The sequence below is a fragment of the Vicugna pacos genome, chromosome 10 (assembly GCF_048564905.1).
Source record: "Vicugna pacos chromosome 10, VicPac4, whole genome shotgun sequence".
Taxonomy (NCBI): Eukaryota; Metazoa; Chordata; class Mammalia; order Artiodactyla; family Camelidae; genus Vicugna; species Vicugna pacos.
In genome coordinates, this window is record NC_132996.1 from 30,112,095 (window position 1) to 30,118,857 (window position 6,763).

At 38.5% G+C, this 6,763-nt stretch overlaps 1 pseudogene; it reads right to left on the reverse strand.

Annotated features, from left to right (window-relative positions):
* Positions 1–6,054: 6,054 nt before the first annotated feature.
* Positions 6,055–6,763, reverse strand: LOC102534401 (olfactory receptor 52P1-like; annotated as a pseudogene).

Below are 6,763 nucleotides of genomic sequence, written 5' to 3' on the forward strand. Positions count from 1 at the left end.
CTTCTCACAACACACGCTGAATGCAAGTAAAATGAGGTGGAACGTTTCCACACGGCGAGAACATGAGCACAAACAACAACTTACCCACTGCTTTGCCAAGGCGAGGCTGTGGTGTGTGTAGGTGTGGGTGTGTATGTACTTGCGTCTTTAAGGGGAAATGAGAGGTTAAGAGTGACTGGGTGGGGGGCAGTGGGAAGGGACAGGGAAAGTACAAAATAATATTTAGAGTCACTCATTTATTATCCCTGCGGCAGAAGCCTTATATTTGGAGTACAGGACCAGGGGAATATGAACAAGAGACGCAATCTCCAATTGTCAGAGAAATTCCACTGAAAAGGGAAAAATGGAAAACTCCTAAGCTTAAAAGTTTGATCTGCATTTTAATTCCACATTTAAAAAAATTCCTAGACTCAACTCCCTTGCTTGTCTCAGCTAATTCCAGGGTCTCACAATCATCTTTTAGAGAGAAAATTTTGAGAATGCTCTGTTAATGATTCTAGTTATAAAAGTCAGTTTGATATTGAAATCTTTGACTGCCTGCCTCTGAAAGGCAGCTCCTCTGGGAACGTAGGAGAAATCATGAACAAGGACTTGGACAGTTTATGGAGCACAGATCTGGTGCCCAAATACAGGAATTCATTATATTCAGAAGATATTTTTTCTATCACTTCTAGACAATGATGGTGGGTATAGTGCAAATATTTCAAGATGTATGAAGACTGAAGGCTGAAAATCCTAGAGTTGTCACAGTGAAAAAGATACATGGCCACCCTTAGAGCTACATGGCCACCATTTAAAAGAGACTCAAAATACTTAGAGAGAAATAAATGATACTTTTGCAGAGTGTAGAATAATATAATAATAAATAATAATAAAGATTTCCAGTACATTGAATAATTCATTAACAAGAGCTGTGAAAGATGAGATATTTCAAAGCTTGAAATAATGGCCACAACCTTCAGGAGAAAAAAAGAAATGGAAGTTTAACTAGGAAGTGCCTCTTCTATAAACGGAGTCCGAAGGATTAGGGAGAACAGGCAAGCGTAGTAAGAGTTAGGGAATGTTGTACTTCCTATCTGACGCTACAAACATGTAGATTAAAAAACACAAAAATTACTCAGAATAATGCTTTATGATTAATCATTTAATTGCCAACCACTAGCAGATTTTGAAAGGGCCTGAAGCACTTATTAGCCTGAGGAACTGTGATCACAAAAGTTAATTTTGCAGAAACCTGAGAGTGACTTTTTTTTAATCTGATTTTAATGGGATTGAGGTACAGAAGCAGAGATCTGCATACTATAAAATATTATTTCCCTCTCTTATCTATTTTATTTGCCTTTTGTGCTTTACACACTCTAAGCAGAACAAAATCATGTGAAACCAGGTGAGTTACTTGGATACGCTTTTGCCCCATTATAAACAAACGTGCAGTAATCCTGAAATGAGAAGGATGTGATTATCAAATGTTCAGACACTTCAGGAATAAACTTTTGGGTCACACAACTGTGTAAGCCACAATACTTGCTTCGGTGATTGCTAATGGTGAGGAAATTTTAAATGTAGAATGGAGGTGGGCAAAGATGAATATTAGCTGCTTCCCTGAGAGCCACTGCAGAGGCAGTGGCTAGAGTTCATTCCACTTAGCCCTTTCTTCTGAGATTTCCCTCAGGCAAAAGGCCTTTGGGAACCATGTGGAAGCAGCTTCCTGAACCCATGTAGAGAAGCAGACCTGTGTTGTACCAAGGATGGGGCGTGTCAGCCAGGAGACAGTGGCTCACAGACTTTGTACTGCAGCGAGTCTAGCTGACTGAGGGGCCAAGCTGCTTGCCAAGGCCTGACCTACCACTGATCTTTTTTCTTTTCTTTTTTTTTCTTATTTTTAGTTTCTATTTCATTTATTTTTTCTCTGATCTGATTGTTTCCTTCCTTCTATTAACTTTGAGTTTTGTTTGTTCTTCTCTTTCTAGTTCCTTCAGGTATAAGTTCGGCTTATTTGAGATTTTTGATGTAGGCCTGTATCGATCTCTTAAAAATGCTTTTGTTGCATTCTCTAGACTTTGGAACATTGTTTTTCCGTTTTCATTTGTCTCAAGGTATTTCTTATTTCCTCTTTGATTTATTCAGTGACCCATTAGATGTTTACTAGCATGTTGTTTCCCCTTCATTATGTTTGCATTTTTTCCGTGTTTTTTCTTGGAGTTGGTATCTAGTCTCATATCATTATGGTCAAAAATGATGCTGTATATAATTTCAGTTTTCTTAAATGTATTGAGGCTTGTTTTGTGACCTAATATGTGATCTATCCTAGACAATGGTTTCATGTGCACTTGAAAAGAATGTGTATTCTGTTGTTTGGGTGTGGAATGTTCTTGTATATCTATTAAGTTCATTGATCTAATGTGTCATTGAAGGCTGGTGTTTCCTTCTTGATTTTTTGTCTGGATGATCTGTCCATTAATGTAAGTGGAGTATTAAAGTCCCCTACTATTATTGTATTACTATCAATTTCTCCCTTTATGCCTGTTAATATTTGATTTACATATTAGCTGCCCCTGTGTTGGATTCACATGTATTTACAAGTTTCATGTTCTCTTTTTGGATTGATCCTTTTGTCATTATGGAATGCCCTTCTTTGTCACTTGTTATAGTCTTTATTTTAAAGTCTATTTTGTCTGATATAAGTATTGTTACCCCAGCTTTCTTTTTGTTTCTATTTGCATGAAATATTTTTTTCATCCCTACTCTCAGTCTATGTCTTTATTTTATTTTATTTTTTTAACATTTTTTTATTGAGTTACAGTCACTTTACAATGCTGTGTCAAATTCCAGTGTAGAGTACAATTTTTCAGTTACACATGAAGTCTGTGCCTTTAAATCTGAAATGAGTCTCTTGTTGGCAGCATATAGATAGGTCTTGTTTTTTTTATCCATGTAAGGCATCTTGTGTTTTTTAACTGAAGCATTTAGTCTGTTTACATTTAAAGTAATTATTGATAGGTATATACTTACTGTCAGTTTGTTAATTGCTTTCTGGTTATTTTTGTTCTTTTCTGTTTTTTTTTTCTTCTTTTGTTCTCTTTTCTTGTGATTTGATAACTTTCTTTAGTGTTTTGTTTGCATTTCTTTCTTTTTATTTTTTATGTATCTATTATCAGTTTTTGGTTTGCAGTTACTATGAGGCTTTTATATAACAATCTATGCATATAATAGTCTAAATTGATAGTCACTTAAGTTGAAGTGGATTCTAAAAACACTACATTTTTTACCCTCCCCCCACATTTTATGGTTTTGACATTATAGTTTACATTTTTTATTTTGTATATCCCTTAACTAATTATTATAGACACATGTGCTTTTACTTGTTTTGTCTTTTAACCTTTATACTAGCTATATAGGGTGTTGAGCCACTGCCTTTGCTCTATATTTGCTTTTACTGGTGAGATTTCTTTTTTCTTTTGTAATTTTTATATTTCTGGTTATGATCTTTTTTTCCATTAAAGAACTTCCTTTAACATTTCTTGTAAGGTTGATTTATTGGTAATAAACTCCTTTAGCTTTTGCCTGTCTTGTTAACTATTTATCTCTACTTCAATTCTGAATGATAACTTGCCAGACAGAGTAGTCTTGATTGCAAGGGGTTTTTTTTTCTTTCTTTCTTTCTTTCTTTCTTTCTTTCTTTCTTTCTTTCTTTCTTTCTTTCTTTCTTTAAGTACTTTGAATATGTTCTGCCACTCTCTTCTGGCCTGCAAAGTTTCTGCTGAAAAGTCAGCTGATATTCTATGGGCTCTCCTATATGTAACTAGTTGTTTTTCCCTTGTTAATTTTAAGATTTTCCTCTTTAACTCTTGACATTTTAATTATAATGTGTCTTGGTGTGAGTCTGTTTGGATTTATCTTGTTTGGGACTCTCTGTGCTTCCTAGACTTAAATATGTTTGTTTTATCAGGTTAGGGAAGTTTCAGCCATTATTTTCTTCAGATAGATTTTGTCTCTTTCTCTTCCTTCTTCTCTGGTCTCCCTATAGTGTGAATGTTAGTATGCTTGATGTTGTCCTAGAAGTCTCTTAAGTTATCCACTTTATTTTATTTGTTTCTTTTTTCTTTCTGCTATTCCAGTTGAGTAATTTCCACTAATCCGTCTTCCAGATTGCTGACTCATCCCTCTGCATCATTTTATCTGCTGTTGAGTCCCTCTAGTGTATTTATAATTTATTGTATTCTTTAGCTCTGATTGTTTCTTTTTTAATATTGTCTATTTCTTTGTTAAAGTTCTTCTCACTGTGTTCCTTTATTCTCCTGATTTTGGTGAGCACCTTAATGACTATTACTCTTAACTCTTTATCTGGAAAATTGTTTATCTTCATTTTATTTAGTTCTTATTCGAGGTTTTATTGTATTCTTTTGTTTGGAAGGTACTCTTTGTCATCTTATTTTCTCTAACTCTCTGTGTTTGGTTTTCTGTATTAGGTAGATCAGCTGCATCTCCCAGTCTTGAAAGAGTAGCTTTGGTGCCTTGTGGGGTCCAATGACATGATTTCCCCTGGATACTACAGCCAGGTGCTCAAGGAATGCCCCTGTTGTGGGCTGTATGTGTCCTCCTGCTGTGGCTGGGCCATGATTGCTGTGGGCATGCTAGTGTGCAGGGCTGGTCCCTGGTGTGGTTGGCTGTAAGCCCTGGTTGAAAGTGTTGTGGGCACTCTGGTGTGTGGGGACAGCCCCCAGGGCAGAAGCCACTTTGGGGATGCTAGTACTGGCCAAGGGTGCCTTCTGGGACTGGCAGAGTAAGGGGACAGTTTAGAGGGGCTCCAGTGCCAGCTGAGGGCACCTGCTAAGTCTTTTGGGGTAGGTGGCCACCTTGAAGGGGCTCTGGTGCTGGCCAAGGGCAGCTACCAGGTCAGGTAGGGTGGAGGCCACTTTGGAGGATTGCAAGCTGTGTCAGGTTCACCGGTGAACCCAGAGTCGGGTAAGTACTATTGAGTTAGATGGAGAGTGTCTGCAATGGCACTGCCAGTGCCAGGACAGTTAGGTAGACAGCAAGCCCCCTTACATACAAAAAAAAAAAAAAAGAAAGAAAAGAAAAGAAAAGCAAAACAGAAAAGTGCCTGTTGGCTCCTTTGTACCTAGAGAAAGTTCCAATATATTCCTGCCCTTCTGGGAAACATCCTAAAATTAGTTAATGAATCATATATTACCCAGGAATTTTCAAATAGCTGCCTATGTGCTGGGATTAAGGGTGAGTAAATTTTTGTGTGCGCCTTTTAGGAGTGGATTCTTAGTTTTCCACAGCCCTCTGGCTTTTGCTGGTTATCAAAGCCAGACATTATGGGGGGATCATCTTCCTGGTGTAGGTTCCCCAGGCTGGGGAGCCCAGTGTGAGGTTCAAAGCCCTCAAACCTTAGGGAGGACCTCTGAGGCTATAAAATCCCCCCCCACTGTGTGTGAGTCTCACTCAGATCCTATTACTGTTTCTCTTGCCCATCCATATGAGGCTTTTTATTTTTATGTTTAGTTGTGGAAAATACTTTCTTCTGGTCTTCAGGTGGTTCTAAGAGATAGTTTGTCTATTTGTAGTTGTAAATTTCTATCAGAAGAGGCCAGCCCAGGATCTTCCTAGTGTCCATTCTTGTCCTACCCTCCAGATCTGTTTTGTAAGTAAATTCATTTGTGTCCCTTTTTTAGATTTCACATATAAGTGATACTATATGACATTTTTTTTTCTCTTTCTGGTTTACTTCATTTGGTGTGATAATCTCCAACCCATTCATGTTGCTGCAAATGGCATTATTTTATTCTTTTTATGGCTGAGTAATATTCCATTGTGAGATATATGCCACATCTTCTTTATCCAATCTTCTGCCAATGGACATTTAGGTTGCTTCCATGTCTTGATTATTGTAATTGTGCTGCTATGAACATTGGGGTGCATGCATCATTTTGAATTAGAGTTTCCTCTGGATATATGCCCAGGAGTGGGATTGATGGAGCTTAGGGTAAGTCTGTTTTCAGTTTTCTAAGGAATATCCATACTATTTTCCACAATGGTTGCACCAAACTACATTTCCACCAACAGTGTAGAAGGGTTCCCTTTTCTTCTGTCACCAGCATTTATCATTTGCAGGCTAATGAGCAGTAAATCTAGTCCAACCACAAGCAGAATCACAAAGAGCCCATAGATATGGTTAGGTCTGGCATCATCATAGGCCAGTTTCACCATAGCCATGTGGTCACAGTAGGTATGAGGAATGACCAGGTGGCAGAAGGTCAACCTTTGAAGTAGGAGAGGCATTGGCAGGATAAGAATCACACCCTTGGCTAGAGCCACCAGTCACAGGTGTCCAACAAGGAATGGCTTAGAATCGTGATGTAGCGTAATGGCTCATACACAGCCACGTAGTGGTCAAAGCCCATTGCAACAAGTAGGGCTGATCGTACCACAGATGCTCCATGGATGAAAAACATCTGGGTGAAGCAGGCATTGGCAGCTATATCCTGACCACTGAACCAGAAGACGCAAAGGAGCTTAGGCAATAGAGTCAGTGGATGTGAGGTCAGCCAGCCACCATCAGCAGAGCCAGGAGCAGGTACATTGGTGTGTGAAATGTGGGCTCTATGGCCACCAGAAAGAGGAGAACACCATTGCCATTGAGGATAGCCAAAAACATGGAGGAGAAAGAAAGAGAAAGCCGTAAGTGCTATGACTCTAAGCCAGGTATGCCCATCAAAGTGAAGTTCATAAAGCTGGAATGGCTGAAGATTCGCAT